Source organism: Ascaphus truei, chromosome 3, assembly GCF_040206685.1.
Source record: "Ascaphus truei isolate aAscTru1 chromosome 3, aAscTru1.hap1, whole genome shotgun sequence".
Taxonomy (NCBI): Eukaryota; Metazoa; Chordata; class Amphibia; order Anura; family Ascaphidae; genus Ascaphus; species Ascaphus truei.
This window is the reverse complement of record NC_134485.1, coordinates 359,949,667-359,967,401: the sequence shown is the minus strand read 5'-3', so window position 1 is coordinate 359,967,401 and position 17,735 is coordinate 359,949,667. Positions and strand designations below refer to the sequence as shown.

At 40.3% G+C, this 17,735-nt stretch overlaps 1 protein-coding gene across 3 annotated transcripts in view; it reads right to left on the bottom strand.

Moving 5' to 3' along the window:
• The window catches only part of TRPC4 (transient receptor potential cation channel subfamily C member 4), a 350,871-nt gene that overhangs the window by 304,639 nt on the left and 28,497 nt on the right, over window positions 1-17,735 (bottom strand). The window contains exon 2 of one of the 3 annotated variants that reach the window (XM_075592051.1): window positions 17,077-17,152. The exons of the other annotated variants lie outside the window; for them this stretch is intronic. The gene's annotated coding sequence lies outside the window, so the exon portion shown is untranslated. The remainder of the gene's footprint in view (window positions 1-17,076; window positions 17,153-17,735) is intronic. 3 annotated transcript variants of the gene reach the window in all.

Sequence of the window (17,735 nt, the reverse complement as noted above, 5' to 3'; positions counted from 1 at the left end):
TGCCGCCCTCGCCCTTCTAACCCTAGACCCTGGATAAATTCCCACATGCGCATGCTTCATTCCTCCACTCGTTCCTCTGAACACCTCTGGAGGAAATCTCATACTCTCGCAGACTTCCTTCACTACAAATTTATGCTATCCTGTTTCAACTCTGCCCTCTCGCAAGCTAAACATGCCTACATTTCTTCACTAATCAACATGCACAAGTCTAACCCACGCCGACTGTTCTCTGTCTTTGATACGCTACTCAGACCACCCTCAGCTGCCTCTCCTTCCTCCATCTCCGCTCAGGACTTTGCTGACTATTTTAAGGAAAAGGTGGAATCCATACGTCAGAACATCCCCTCTGTCTCTTCCTCCCATCCTACACCTCTTCCTAACTCTCCTCCTGCCTTCCTTGACTCTTTTTCCACTGTCTCAGAGGAGGATGTGTCGCTGTTGATCGCCTCTTCTCCCTCTACCACTTGCCCTCTTGACCCCATACCCTCCCATCTCCTAAAACCTCTTGCTCCTACTATAATCCCTAAGCTCACACACATTTTTAACTCCTCCCTCTGCTCTGGAGCCTTTCCATCCTCCTTCAAACATGCAACAGTCATACCATTACTCAAAAACAGCAAGCTTGACCCTACCTGTCTTTCTAACTTTCGACCTGTCTCCCTCCTGCCTTTTGCCTCTAAACTCCTTGAACGTCTTGTATTCTCTCGCTTGCTCCATTTTCTCAACACCTATTCTCTCCTAGATCCTCTACAATCTGGCTTCCGCACTGCTCACTCCACGGAAACAGCCCTCACTAAAATAAATGACGACCTCCATGCTGCCAAAGACAGAGGTCATTACACTCTCTTCATATTACTCGACCTCTCTGCAGCATTTGACGCCATCGACCACCCTCTTCTCCTTCACATTCTCCATACCCTTGGTATTCGGAAAAAAGCTCTATCCTGGATCTCATCCTACCTCTCCCATCGTACTTTCAGTGTCTCTTCTGCCAACACCTCCTCCTCCTCTATTGATCTCTCTGTGGGGGTACCCCAGGGCTCTGTCCTGGGACCTCTTCTCTTGTCTCTGTACATACTCTCTCTAGGTGACCTAATAACATCTTTTGGGTTTAATTATCACCTATATGCTGACGACACACAAATATACTTTTCAACACCCGACCTCACACCTGCTGTACAAACCAAAGTTTCTGAATATCTCTCTGCTATATCATCCTGGATGGCCCTCCGCCGCCTTAAACTCTACATGGCTAAAACAGAGCTCCTCATACTTCCTCCCAAACCTGACCCTACTACCTCCTTCCACATTACTGTTGGAACTACGATCATTCACCCAGTAGCCCAAGCACGCTGGCTAGGGGTCACACTAGACTCCTCTCTCACATTCGGCCCTCACATTCAAAACATTTCTAAAACCTGTCGCTTTTTCCTCCGCAATATAAAAAAGATACGCCCTTTCCTCTGTAGCTCGACTGTTAAAACTCTGACTCAGGCCCTCATTCTCTCCCGTCTTGACTACTTTAACCTCCTGCTGTCCGGCCTTCCTGCCTCTCACTTGTCTCCCCTACAATCTATCCTAAACGCTGCTGCCAGAGTCACGCTACTCTTTCCTAGATCTGTCTCAGCATCTCCCCTCATGAAATCCCTCTCCTGGCTTCCGATCAAATCCCGCATCTCACACTCCATTCTTCTCCTAACTTTTAAAGCTTTACACTCTTCTGCCCCTCCTTACATCTCAGCCCTAATTTCTCGTTATGCACCATCCAGATTCTTGCGTTCTTCTCAAGGATGTCTTCTTTCTACCCCCTTTCTATCTAAAGCCCTCTCCCGCCTTAAACCTTTTTAACTGACTGCCCCACACCTCTGGAATGCCTTTCCCCTCAGAACCCGACTAGCACCCTCTCTATCCACCTTTAAGACCCAACTTAAGACACACTTGCTTAAAGAAGCATATGAAGACACTGTGGATATTCTGAACACATGATACATAAAGCTTGGCCCCCTGCAGACGCACTTACCAGAACTCCCTCCTACTGTCTCTGTACGTTCTCCCTACCTATCAATTAGACTGTAAGCTCCTCGGGGCAGGGACTCCTCTTCCTTAATGTTACTTTAATGTCTAAAGCACTTATTCCCATGATCTGTTATTTATATTATCTGTTATTTATTTGATTACCATGTGTATTACTACTGTGAAGCACTATGTACATTAATGGCGCTATATAAATAAAGACATACAATACAATACAATTATTAGAAGCATGGAATATATAACATGATGAAGTGCATATGCCAGTGATGACAAAGGTAATATTGTAATAGATAACTCTAAAAAATCTAGAAAAGTACTTCGAGGCCGGCACACATGATGACCCAGATAATTAGAAAAAATTATTGTTGCAACCATTTGATTACCAGGAATTACTGTCTAGGAAACTTGCAACACATCAAAACAATGTTTTAATTGCTTTAAATGTAAAACTATTTTTTTGCCTAATTTAGATTGCACGGGTGCATATTTATAACTAATTATTATTTTTATGTATCACAACTCTTTGCTTTTGTTGTCAACTTAACCTTATTAGTGTGGCTAAAAAGTAGTATGATATCTTTTATTGGATCAACATGAGAAACCTTATGAGGTTCAAAAGCGTGTACACTAACTTTCGTTTATCCAATCAAAGGCATCATACTACTTGCTTTTTCCATTTTTTTTTTTTACATTAATAAGTGACCAATACGGTTCAGATGCCAAACCAAAACAGTTTGATCATGTAGGCCAGGGGTGTGCAAACATTTTGTCTGCGCCCCCCTGCCTGCTCTCCCCCCATGTTCGTGCTCCCCTGTACCTTTTATCCAGCATCATATGACGTCACAGCGCCATGGGATGTCGCGTTGCCATGGCAATACGTGGCCGTTTGACCCCGCAGCGTCATTTGATGCCGCATTGTCATGACGGCACGTCGCCAGGAGCCGCTGGAGACAAGGTAAGAGGCCTTGTGTGCATTTAATTTAAATGTTGTGGAAAGAGCACGGGGTCTCTGTAAGCCCCATATCTGCCATAGCAGTTAGTAAGGCATAGGAGAGCAAAAGAACTATGTTGCATGAGATGGGAAGAAATAATATTACATTGTAATGATGAAAATGGAGAGTTGTCCAGCTAAACTCATTTGAAGCGAATGGGGGGAGCCATAGACATTAGCGCAAGCAGAGCATTTTACATAGAGTAAATGCTTAAAATTCAAGATTGATATGTTTCAAAATCCAGAAAAATTGTTCTGTTCCCTTTAATAATATCTTATTCACATTGTGATTTAAAGCAGTACTTTTTTATATGTGCAACTGCATTCTCAGAAACTTTAAGAGACATTTCAATTGATGACATTTACATATTACTGCAATCTTATGTTGAAGTAGGAAGAGCATTGTTATTGTGGTTGCATGACATGGAAAGAGAACGGAATTAAAATATATTCTATCTTCTTATAAAGTTCAAGTGAAATGTTCCAAACAGCAGCTTATTTTCAGAGTAATGAAAACCCAGGGGCTAATCCAAATGATTGTGAATCAAGTAGAACTGGAATATTTTTGCATAGTTTGACTACAATCTTAGAGAGAGAGAAAAAAAGAAATGCAGCCTTCTTAATATGATTTACTTAGAGTGTTATCTGTACCAACACACTCAACATTGAAGTATAGTGTAAAATAACGATTATTCAGAATATAGAAGTCCCTTCTTAGAGGAACACGATGTACTATAAATGAAAGGGAGGGTAAAGGAAAATACAAAGGAATGATACAGTATGGACGCAGGCAAATGATGCAACAAAATCCCACGGTTCAGAGGCTGAAATAGACCACTACGAGGAAAGTGGGAGAAGAGGAGAAAGCCATATCCCTGAAATGCACTGTCAACCGCAATGTCAGGTTATTCTTTGGCTACAATACATTTCCTTTTTTTGCAAATCCTAAGTGCCTAGGTTTGTCTCTATTCTTGGAATCAGCTGAAGGAAAACAGCTGGTCTTCCTACAGTATGAACTAGGAGCACCAGTCAAAATATCAATTTTGTTTTGTTTTTTAAAATTGGTGTGCAACATTCCCAGTAGCTTTAGAAAACATGATTTAACATTAATTCAATGTCCTTTGAAGATAAACAATACGGCTTAACTTTAAGTTAAGTAAACATAGTTCACATAATGGAGCTTTGTGGATCTGTACCATAGAGTTACTGTAGAGAGGAATAGAGAGAAGGCTAGTTAGTCTGGTCAGCATTACATCTATTCTATCTAAATTTACAGTATAACAATAATTTTTAGTCAGTAAATGTTTACTAAACAATACAACTGAAAATGCAATGTGTGATTACATTTATACAGTAGTATTAGCAAAATATAAAAAGTTATATAGTTTAATAATATAAAACAATATTACATTCTCAAATCTGCTTTTTAATATCATGTTAAGAAACAGATGAATGGGTAAAAAAATTGCAATGGAACATTGTGGACTGTGATTTGTGTGGAATTTCATTTGGAAAATGTATGATATTTACTAGGCTGAACAAAATTTGAATTATACACTATTGTGCCTTCTAGCAGAAACGTACATTAATACTGCACATTGAGGTCCTTTATTAATTATGCAAATTATGTAATTAAAAACTTGAAGCATGTCAGGTTCTATAAAAATTACTTTATTCTTCTTGGGGGTTCAACATTATACATTAATGGGATCAACAGCTCATTCCAGTTCAGTAGAAATCAGCAAGCTTGAGATATTTGATTTCTGTTGGTGCGTTATCACTTCTGTCACCTATCTACAATATGAAGGCAAAGTGAAAAGACTGGTCCATGGCCTGGAAATTGCCCAATCTTAGTTTGGTTATTAAATACAGCATCTTAAAAGAAATAATGCGTCTGATTCTGAGGTTTTATACCAGATAAATTGGGCAGAAAATTATATTTTTCTATGTTTCTACCTGGTACTGTGTCTCATTAAAATAACAAAGTAAATCATCATTATGTGCAGTATAGCCAAATAATTAAATTATCACTTCTGTGGAAAATCAACTGTGTAATTGAAACTTTGCAGCTTAAAAGTGTGATCTCAGGATCTATGGAAGGCATACTGCCCATTATCAAATGACATCCATGCATGTTATACATAGTTTTTTCTTAACAATGTGTTACATCTTGTAGTGTATTGTATTAGCACCAACACATACGGAGTGCTTATAGAGATAATATACCACACAGAGTAAAGAGAACAAAGTACGTACAGTAAGTGCATAGTACATAAAAGTAAACATTGATTGAAAGGAGTCATTGCACTAAAGAGCTTATAATGTAAGCTGTTATATTTGGGAAACATAAATAGAGTACATGGAAGTGCAATGTTTATAGGACAAAGCCAAGAGGGTAAGGGGGTTATTCATTAACCTGTTCTCTTTTCTCTTTACACACTCTCTCTATAGGTGACTTTATCACGTCTCTTGGGTTCAAATATCCCCTCTATGCTGATGAAACACAAATTTACTTTTCAACCACTGACCTTAAAGTTGCAGAGGGGCCGGATTTAAATGGGGGAAGACAGGTCGATCTTCCAGGGCCTCCTCACACATAATAAATAATTTGCCAAAAGCCGTTTTTTCTTAAATATATTCGGATCTTGAATTCAGCTACTTTTGAAGTATGCAATCACTTCAAAATAATAATACATAATATATTAAGTATATAAAATATAAATATATATTTAAAAAAATAAGCTGCTATTCTACGCTACCTTTCTACATATCCTGTGACTCGCCTTTACAAATCAAATGTCAATTTTTTGGGTAAGTAATGTTTTATTTGCTAGCTGTTTGTTTTCCGAGTCTATATTATCGTTTTATAAAAATAATAAATCGTTTTTGATAAGTACTACTAAATTTGATTCAAACTTGTGTATTGAAAAAGATTTGAATAAAAGATTAAAAGTAGAAAAATGTGAACATATTACGTAGTGTGTTTGCCGGGCAGTCAACTTAGACTCGCTATCAAATATTTTATTTTTCTAGGTAAATATGTCTGATTGACACAGAATCCCTCGTCCACTAAAGCGATGCACAGAAATGGAAGTCAGCTGCAGAGCGTGAAAAGAAACAACAACAAATTATTTCAAAGGTGTCAAAGATTAATAATTACTTCAGGTCTTTGGCTGCCCGACCTTGAACCAACTAATTGAAGCAATTTCAGCAGAATGCACCATTGCAACAGAAACAAGGGAAATCAAACCTTCATCTGTAACTGAAAAAAACATTGGTGTTGGTGAGATAAGTGAGCAATCAACAGACAAAAACACTGTCCATAAAAGTGAAGATAATCAATCAGAACTTGGAGAAGGAACTGGAGAGAAGCCTCACTGTTTTGAAAATATATTGGCTTGTGGCCAGAGTTATCAACACCAGATATGATAAACTTTTGGGCCAAAAAAGGATCCGTCAATTTGCAAAACTATGATAGTAAACTGCTTGAGCGATCATTAGTAAACCAAGAAGAAGAACAGACCAAATGTGAAAAGCATTTTGTTCGAAAATGTACTGCAAATTTATTTCAACGAACAAATCAGAACAATGAGATTGTTAACTGCTCTTGGGTGTGTTTCTTTTCAACTACTGGTAAAGGCTTCTGCTACAGTATACCCAGGCATACCCAGGTCATGGTGCGTGATTTCTTCAAACTTTACCACGTTAAGACGCGTGTTTACTAGTGTTTTTATCGAGTGCAGAAAATGGCATTTTAGCATTGTCTGCAATACCGTCGAGAAACTCAAGTGGGCGATCGCGAGTTAAAAATCTAATAGCAATTCAACCTGTCTTTTATTGCCGTACAGTACTTCAAGTGTGTGTAATTGTAATTTGAAGATTAACGTTATGAGTTCATACTGTAGAGTGTACATGGAAAGAAGTCCTTTCTGAGGCTTTTTAGCCATACATGAATCCTCTAACTGTAGAAGATTAAAAATGAGCACACACACAAGAAAAAGTATTTTTAACGAATTAAATGTTGTATTTTACAGAATAATAAAGGAAAAAGGAATAATACAAAAATACATCACTTCTTATTCCGAATGTTAAATATTTATTCTGCGCATGCATTTATGTCTAATTGGAACATGGTTGCAACGCATATGCGTGTTATCACGTTTATGTGCATGCATTTATGTCTAATTGAACCTTGCAGAAACGCATATGCGTGTCATCACATTTATGCGCATCCGTGTATGTCTAATTGGAACCTTGTTGAAACGCATATGCCTGTCACCACATTTATGCGTATGCGTGTATGCTAATTGAAACCTTGTTGAAACGCATATGCGTGTCATCACATTTATGCGCATGCGTGTCTATGTTCCTAATTAAATTGCTGCCCAGTAAAATACAGTAAGTGCATTTCCTCACGGAGTTGCTACAGTGTATCTAGATAGTAAAAAACACTTATTTTCTAGATTTAAATATTATTTTGTACATACTGTACAGTACCGTATTCTGTAAAGTTTATCAATGACACATTTTTATATATTGAAATGGCCAAAGAACTTTAGGTATATTACTACTGTAGGTGTATAGACAGTAAAAACATGAACACACCAAAAAGTATATTTAATGAAGGAACATTTTTATTTGTATAGGATAATAAAGGAATAATACAAAAATACGGTGCCTCTTCTTCAAAATTTATAATCTTGTCTTTTTCTTCTTCAAAAGGGCTGCTGCTTAATGGCCGATACTATATACCTCAAACGTCGACCATGGCCCCTTTCAGATGCACTTACTGTAAAAGAACACCTTCCTGCTTTTTCTGTATGTTCTTTCTGCTTACCACTTAGATCAGGGGTGCAAAAACTAAGGGCATGAGATATTGTTTGGGGGTTGCGATGCTTACAGAGGTCCCACGCTCTTCCCCAAAGCATTTAAATTAAATGCCAGGGGACTGCGCGAGACCTCTGTAACTCTTTTTTACCTTGACTCAGACGGCTTTGGCAATGCATCGCCATGGCAACACGGTGTTGAATGACACCACAGGGTCATGTGACATGATGTCACATGACCACACAATGTCATTTGATTCTCTAGAGAAGGTAAGGTGGGCAAGAGCACTTAAGAGGGGAGGGGGCACGAGCACTGGAGGAGAGCAGACAGGGGGGCTCAGGGCAAAATGTTTGTGCAGATTGTAAGATCTTCTAGGCAGGTGCTCCTTTACCTAATGTTACTTTTATGTTTGAAGCGCACAAAGGCTGTGCTGAGATCAAGACACCCGGACACCACTGACCTGAAGGGCCACCTTCTTAAGATACCGCTTGAGACTTTGGGGTGGCAGGCTGGTAAGGGGCTTTTCATTCCAGTCTTTTAGAGAGGGACTGGGGAAGTAAGTTAGCCCTTGCACAGGGATATGTGCTTGTTGCTTTGTTTATTTATTTTTTGCATGCTGTGCATTGTTTAAAGGAACAGGCTCAATAAAGCCATGTTTGAATTTTGCCAAAATCAGTCTCCATTAGTATACCTCTGCACACGTCTCTTACATCTAGCTTTTTAGATATCAGTTAAACTGAGGAAAACTAACGGACGTTACCTATTTACTGTACTGTAGGTAACATCACTTTAGTGGCCTAGATTTAACGGAGCTCTGTGGATCTACCCCTAGGTATCTTATAGTATAGCACCACTTCGTAAACTTGACCCTTGCAAGAAGAAATAATGAATTACCAAATAGAAATGTTTTGGTTTCTTATTTTAACCATAAGGTAAAATAAATATGCCAGTACTACTTGCACATTCAATTGTTTGCGTCAAATGTACATATATTTCTAATTAGGAACATCAACAATACTTTATCTTCTCCTGCACCCATCATTTGAATTAAGAAATGTTGATGCAATTATTTTAGATACATGATTTAAGCAATAGTATCTCTTAGTGTAAACATGGACTGTCTCAATATAGGGTCACAGATAATGCAGAATACTTAAGATTCATAATGTAACTAAATGTAAAAATAAACCTGCAATTCTTATATAAAGTGGACACAGATTTCATTCAGAGGTTAAATAATTTTCCTACTCTATGTTACTATCCCTAGAGGACAATTAATATTTTTACAGATAGACATGTACAGTAAATGGAATTTTGTGTAGACAGTGAAGTGGTTTAAATCAGTACATCGATTACTTAAGATTGCCTTCCAGCTTCCAATAACAACATCTATGTTATATACTGTCGGAGATGAAAGGAGATGTACAGTATGCATTTTGGTGATTATTACAGTATGTCTGCAACTTCTCAAAGTGGCAATGTGGTCAAGAGGGAGACAATTCGGAACCATAATGTTCAGGTAGTGTAATGTTTTGAACTACAGTGTTTGGAATTTAAGATAACTGTTAGGTTAAAACTTTTATAACTGTTAGGGCTCAGTGCAAGCCCTATAACACATCTATTTTTCTTTAGATGTTCTGTTTCTGATGATTATCAGTTAAATGCCAAGATTTAGATAACTTGACGCTCATCTCCAATTTATTTATTTTTCCCCAGGAGAAAAAATATTATGGAATGAAACAAGTAACTGATTTGGTCGCAATACATTTTTTCCTCGTATACCAAAGTCTATAAAGATTCTACAGATCTATTGTACACATATATTCTGTTTACTGATGTATAAAATGTTATTTCAAAACTTTTTTTAAAAATTCAGAGATGTTTGCAAAACTAACAGCAAATTCTTTAATGTGAATTATTTTATATGAGGAAATAAGCTAGTATCAATTTGATGAATGTACTGTGCTCACATTTTTAATCATGGCTGGCTAGCACAGTAACATTTAGTGTAAAAGGTTGGAAGTCCCAATGACAATAATACATTGGTATAGTTAACAAATGTACCTAATAATATTAGAACTCAGTCAAGGTTGGAAAGGTAGTCTCAAACTACCAATTGAATGCAACCCCCCCCCCCCCGCGCCCCAACACAAACAACAGTTCTCATTAGATCAATTGGCTAGATCTATAATGTTGTCTATTTATTATTCTACATGCCATTCCTTATTTGCTACTACCACAGTTGTCAGGCACTGGTTTAGAACAGATAGATGCATGCAAACAAAAAACAAGATTTAGCATTTGCAATAGATTGAATGTAATTACCTTCCACTTGTTCCTGCTTGCCTCCCTGTGTACCGACCCACCAAGACTTAGGACCCTGCTCTGGATTATCGACCCCGGCTTGCCTCAGACCTTTCAACTTTCTCCATCCCTGACCACGGCAAATGGACAATCTACTACTCTACTGGCTCCAACCCTTGACCTCGGCACCTCGGACTCTAACTATTCTCCTGGCACCTACCTACGACCTCGGCAAGTATCAAGACTAACCCACTCTCTCCAACCCAGACCCGGTTATCTAGACTATCCACCCTCCAGGCGTGCCTCCGCTGCTGTGTGTGTGCAGTTTTATACTTTCCCACTTCAGTACCGGGGTCCCGCTTTGTTCGGGGTGAGTGCAAGTGTTACAAGATGCAAGAAGCTCCCTCAGCCTATATAACGCAACATTAAACAAAATTAAAGTTATGTTAATCCTAACGTCTATGCATTAAAGTGAATAATGTTCTGATAACCAAGAGTTAACCACTGAAATAACATATTGATACAGTACATTTCTACGGATGTCACAGTAACGCATATGTGTGTGTGTGTAGTGTGGCAAATGTCTCCCTTTGTGTAGCATTGCCATTTGCATATACAGAAAAGGAGGACAAACATGTGTATACACACAACAGGCACTCAGCGGTTTATTAAGCGGTATATTTTCCCATTAGTGACACTGAACATTTCAAACAAATAAATCATAAAAATAACATCTACGCCTGTCAGGAGTTTAACTCACATGCATGTCCCTATCTGCAATGTTGGCTGGGTAAGCCAATTACCAACTTTAAATAACACACAGATATAATATTGAATCCTTAACTGTTAGATGGGGACAGCATCCCAATAGATTCTCAGATGCTGCAACACATGAGGGGGCCATCTACCCCGAACTGGATCCTGGGGAGCAGCATCCTCCCAGCCTCCAGGCTCTAAGAGAGACTGAAGCAGCCAAACTAACTGCAATATATATCTCTTCCTCAATTAGGAGACCAGGTGAGTGAAAACAAGAACCACTGTAAACTCTGGCCTGGAGGTTCCTTCTCAGCAAATGTGAAACTGTGGAGTGGATCGTTTCTTTCCCTTTTTTGCACTTTCTGCCTTAAGTCGGACAGACAGACAGCTGCCTAATATTCTGGGACTATGTCACTGTAGGTTGGGGGGCTTATATTGTGTATATGTGTGTGTGTGTGTGTGTGTGTGTGTGTGTGTGTGTGTGTGTGTGTGTGTGTGTGTGTGTATAGGTAAGGGGGCTTATATTGTATATGTGTGTGCAGGTAGGGAGGATTATATTGTGTGTGTATGTGTATAGGTAGGCAGGTGGCTTATATTGTGTGTGTGTGTGTGTGTGTGTGTGTGTGTGTGTGTGTGTGTGTGTGTGTGTGTGTAGGTAGGGGGGCTTGTATTGTGTGTGTGTAGGTAGGGGGCTTATTTTGTGTGTGTGTAGGTAGGGAGGCTTATAGTGTGTGTGTGTGTGTGTATTTTATTGTATTGTATGTCTTTATTTATATAGCGCTATTAATGTACATAGCGCTTCACAGTAGTAATACACGTGGTAATCAAATAAATAACACATAATATAAATAACAGATCATGGGAATAAGTGCATCAGACATAAAAGTAACATTAAGGAAAAGGAGTCCCTGCCCCGAGGAGCTTACAGTCTAATTGGTAGGTAGGGAGAATGTACAGAGACAGAAGGAGGGAATATAGGTAAGTGCGTCTGCAGGGGGCAAAGCTATATGTATCATGTGTCCAGTATAATCAACAGTGCTATTCATATGCTTCTTTAAGCAAATGTGTCTTAAGGTGGTTCTTAAAGGTGGATAGAGAGGGTGCTAGTCAGGTATTGAGGGGAAGGGCATTCCAGAGGTGCGGAGCTGTAAGGTTTAAGGTGGGGGAGAGCTTTAGATACAAAGGGGGTAGAAAGGAGACATCCTTGAGAGGAACGCAAGAGTCGGGATGGTGCATAACGAGAAATTAGGGCTGAGATGTAAGTAGGAGCAGAAGACTGTAAAGCTTTAAAAGTGAGGAGGAGAATTGAGTGCGAAATGCTGGATTTGACGGAAGCCAGGAGAGGGATTTCAGCAGGGGAGACGCTGAGACAGATTTAGGAAAGAGTAGAGTGATTCTGGCAGCAGCGTTTAGGATAGATTGTAGGGGAGACAGGTGAGAGGCAGGAAGGCTGGACAGCAGGAGGTTACAGTAATCAAGAGGGGAGAGAATGAGGGCCTGAGTCAGAGTTTTAGCAGTCGAGCAACAGAGAAATGGGCGTATCTTAGTGATATTGCGGAGGAAAAAGCGACAGGTTTTAGAAACGTACTGAATGTGAGAGGAGAATGTGAGAGAGGAGTCAAGTGTGACCCCTAAGCAGCGTGCTTGGGCTACTGGGTGAATGATCATACTTCCAACAGTAATGTGGAAGGAGGGAATAAGGCCAGGTTTGGGAGGAAGAACGAGGAGCTCTGTTTCTATGTGTGTGTGTGTGTGTGTGTGTGTGTGTGTAGGCAGGGTGGCTTATATTGTGTGTGTTGGTAGGGAGCCTTATATTGTGTGTGTGTGTGTGTACTGTAGGTAGGGGGGCTTATAGTGTGTGTGTGTGTGTGTGTGTGTGTGTGTGTGTGTGTGTGTGTGTGTGTGTGTGTGTGTGTGTGTGTGTGTGTGTGTGTGTGTGTGTGTGTGTAAGTAGGTAGGCTTATACTGTGTGTGTAATAATATATTATATATATTAAAATTATATTATATAATATATTATAATATTAGGGGAAGGAAAGGGTGACGTGGGTGAGAATGAGAAGGTGCGTGAGAAGGGGGGGAGTGTAAGAGAAAATGGAGGGAGGAGAGTTCTCGCAAGGCCACCGACAGGTGGGTGGGGGGCTGTGATGGAGCAGCCTGTAGGCAAGGTAAGTAAGATGCTAAGAGAGCAGGTTAAGCTTAACTGTAGTGGGTTATTCTCCATAAAACAACTAAACATTAAGGGCACTGTCCTTTTAAGCAAAACCAAATCATAAAAAAAACACCTATTCCCTTTAGGGTAACTAACTTACTACTTCAGCCCTTTCTAACTGGCCACCAGCTAAGCTGTTTGCCAGCCCAAAAATGCACTATCATATGCTAACAAAGTCTTTGGGCACAGCAGTATAGTTGTTAGTTCTTATCGTGTATGTTGCAGGGATTCCATCACAGGGTGTCCTTGTAGCTACTTCAGCAAGTCAGGAACGCCGGTTCCAGGGAGCAGGGTGTATCCAGTCCGCAGCAATCTATCCTGGGTGGGATTCCTAGCTCGACCCCGCAGGCATGCTTCCTGCAGTCCTAGGGTCCAAAACAAAACAACCAGAGTCCCTCCAGGTGGGAGAAGTTTCACTTCCCCTCTCTCTGGGGAAAACTGTCTCTCTTGTGCAGGCAACTTCCTGCCTTATAAATCCCTGCTCAATCAGGAGCTAATTACATAAACCTCCCAGTTCAGGTAGGAAACCTGACACCAGTGCAATCTCCTGATGCTTGCAAAGGGAGTTAATTTCTTGAATTCCTTGCAGGGGCCCTGGTGGAAATTTTAGTTCTGGGTCCCAGGAAAGCCATCTGCGGCCCTGACTGCTGTTATAGTATTGCACTATATGCTCTTATTTTGTTTTTCATATTTTCTCTGAGAAATCTGCGGTCTGCAATTCCTGCTGTACCGTGTATAATTTTAACATATATACATTACAGTGATATACACTGTATAGTATAATGTCTGTTTTTACTTACCAGGTTGCTGCTTTGGAAGATCCACTGTATCCACCAGCGATGGAAACCCTAGTTCCTAGGAAGGTGATATGACTTCCATCATGCGTGTCTCGTACATGGACAAAGTCAGTTGTGGTGGCTGTCCCCTTCATGTCTACCTTGTCAAGGCAGTATGTTCCGTCATTATTTCTTTCCTCTTACTGTCTGCCTAGTGCTTCTTCAGCATGTCCACAGTGCGGACAGTATTCCCCTGTGCATTTATCCTGCTGTCCCAAATGCATTTCTTTTTTTTGGATACAATTCCCCATATAATTTGGAGTGGTGATCAACCCCTCCATTGATCAGGATTCCCAACTCATCATCCATGAATGAATTTAATGCCCCTGATTCTTCAAGCGACAGCAGTAGCAACATCAGCTGTAGCAAAAGTGGTGGAATCCTCCTTAGCCATGTTCACACCTGTAGGGTCAGGCTAATGTGGCTGAAAATATTTCCGTATGTATTGTGTAGTTATTTTAATTTTGCCATGAGCATTGGCGTTATGTTTAGGTATCACACATGCGTTATGGGGCTGGAATGCATGTGCATTAATTGGAAAATACGCTAGATTTTTTCAAATGCGCATGTGTAGTATTGCTTAATGCGTTTGGCACTATCAGGTTATCCAATAATTCAGTTATCCCCATGATACTGCATTTGGTGAGAGATGCTATTTTTACATATCATTAGTTTAGTGTATACCCATTAAACTCAGGAAAAATAACATCTGTTATCTATTTCGGTAACGTCATGTTATTTGCCCTGATTTAACTGAGATCCTTGCATCTAGGCCTTTGTTACTTCACTTTGGTCCAACATAAGAATTCTTCCTTGATATAGTGTGAACATGAGTTTCACAGACCTCACAAATCTATCAGAGTTGATTTATTGTACGCTACAAATCCTACATTCAAAATACAATTAAAAATAGATTTTTTTTCTAAGGATCGTGAATACAAATGGATTTCAAAGAAATAGATAACAATCTGAATATTACATGTTAATGCCTCCCAATATGTTATACTTCATCATAGTACCTAATGCCTATGTTCAAGTTGCTCTATTGTTTCTAGCAACAGAATGTCGCTTGGAGCTTTTTCAAACTGGGTTGACCAATGTTTCTTAGCTCATGTAAATAGTAAAATGAGATTACCTAAGATGTATTTAAAGAATGTAACTGATACTTTATACCAGTGCTCTTCAACTAAATTCCTAAAGGAGACAGATTAGAAAGAATGTACAACTAGAAGGGTCAGTAGTTTGCCGTAATATAATTACAAGTTGCATACAAGTTTAACCTCTTCAGTGATCTGCAATGTCTTTCTGTCCCCTCCAACACTTTAACATGTTAAAAAAGACCTACAAACTACAATACTTCAACAGGTCAGATGTGGAACACCGGCTGCAGGTTATTAAGCTTTACTTTATAATATATTGTGCATCTTACTCTAGATACCTTTCTATGCTTTTCAGATATTAAATACCATGATACTAGCATATCTTTCTCTGTGACTATTACCAATGTTTCTACATTTTAAAAATACTGGACAACTAACGCTCCCTTACTAGTACTGTAGACCACAATACAATAGTTTATTTCAAAAATCTATTTTATTTTCTCCTAAATGCATTACAAGTCATCTATTGTGGCTTCCTACTGGTCCACAGCACACAGTAGATTTAAAAACTAAGAAGTAACTTACCCTTACCCTGAGTACCTTGGGAACCAGAGGGTCGTCGGAGTTGAAAGTAAACTTGTTCAACTCTGGGCACCCTTTGGTTCTCAACCTGTAAAAAAAGAGGGTTAAGAAAGGGGATTGCTGCTTTAAAATCTTCTGTGACACCAAGGTTTTATATCTGACATAATAACTTGTGTCAGACTTGCAACATACATTCAATGTCATACTGTATGTGTATGACTGCCTTTTATTTTAAAGAAAATATATGCAAAGTATTGTACTGTAAGTTCTGACTCTAGGGGGTCTATGCACTAAGCAGCGGAAAATTGCATTTGCCAGGGTTTGAATTCGCCATGTTTTTGGCGTGTTAACCTCGATGTATGCAGGAAGGTACTAATCCCTGGCGAATGAATGCGCCACCACCATTTGAAATAATGGCGAGTAACCTGTGGCGAGACAGCTGCCTGGCGAGAAGCTGCCGAGAAGCGTCCCCTGCCGAGATGTGTCTGCAGCAGAGTGAGATCCGCCGCTCTCTCTGCGCAAACATCGGCACATTAAAAATTATTTTAAATACAATTTTATTCATAGTGTACATGTGCAGGGGGTCTCTGGAGCTGAACCGCATTGGTTTCAGGTCCAGGGACCCCCTGCTTCCCGAGATACAGGCCCCTTTATGAGGTGCCGGTATTCCTCTGCATTTAAATGTCCCAATCACGTGACCGCGGAATGTAAACAAAGCAGAGGGATACCGGCACCCCCTAAAGGGGCCTGTATCTCAGGATGCACGGGGTCCCCGGACCTAAAACCAAAGCGGTTCAGCTCCGGAGACCCTCTGCACATCTACAGTATGAATAAAACCCACATATCAAAAAACACAAATTCCTTACCTTTGCGGCTATCTGCTATGGTAACGAAGCAGCATGAATGTATTTTTAATAGTGTACAGTGAGCAGGGGGTCCCCTGAGCTGAACCGCATTGCTTTTTGGACCAGGGACCCCCTGCTTCCCGAGATACAGGCGTCGGTATGTGTCATCGGGTGGCAATGTCGCCGCCATCTTTATAGCGTCCCATACGCGACGTGCCCGCTATAAATATGGCGGCGACACTGGCACCGGTGCCCCAAACCGGGGCCTGTAACTCGGGAAGCAGGTGGTCCCCGAGCCAGAAATCAATGCGGTTCAGCTCAGGACACCCTGCTCCCGCACAATATTATTAAAATACATAAATGCTGCTTCATTACCCTAGCGGATAGCCGCTAAGGCAATGAAGGGGTTAAAGCATAATAGCATATTTATTGGGGACACTGCCCCCAATAAACATTGCAATACGCAACATACAATACAGTAATGGGCAAAATTACTATTATCCACAAATGGATAATAGTGCATTTGTCCATTTAAAATACATAAAGAACAATAAATACATTAAATACATTAAATACATATAGCACTCACCCATGTCCGGCTGCCACGATGAAGGCCATCCTTACACAGGTTATATGGTACACACGTCTTTCCTGGAGTGTGATACCTGTACGATAGAGGGGTTCGGTCAGTTTCCCTACACGTCACTATTGCCAGACAGTGCAATCTCGCGAGAGAGCCCGCCCACCATCTAGTACTGGGCAGACTTCCGTTTCTGGTTTTCGGAACACCGTGGTGATCCGCAGTGGGAAAGAGCAAGTCTGGGCAGGGGCAGTGTCGGCGTGAGTGACGGACGGGCTTGGGATCCCTATCGCGGATGCAGCTATACCAGATTGCAAGTTTTAATTGTACAGTGTACTGAATAAAGTGAATGTTTGTTTAATACTTTTTTCTCTCTGCGCTCCAACTTTTTTGTAATATTCGGATGACTGTTGGCCCGGCTGATCACCGGAGAGTGGAGGAGCTGCGGGAGAAGAATTTCACTCTGAGAAACACTTAGAAGATAACGGACGAGCGCAGCCTCCATTTTGGGAACTGTCATCCTCATCTTTATCCTGCTAATGCCCCATCATGCTGCTGCAAAACATACACAAGAATAAAAACATCCAATGTAATGTCCCCTAACCCCTTAATCACCATAGCGGTTATTAACCGCTACAGTCATTAAGGGGTTAACCCACCCTCATCCA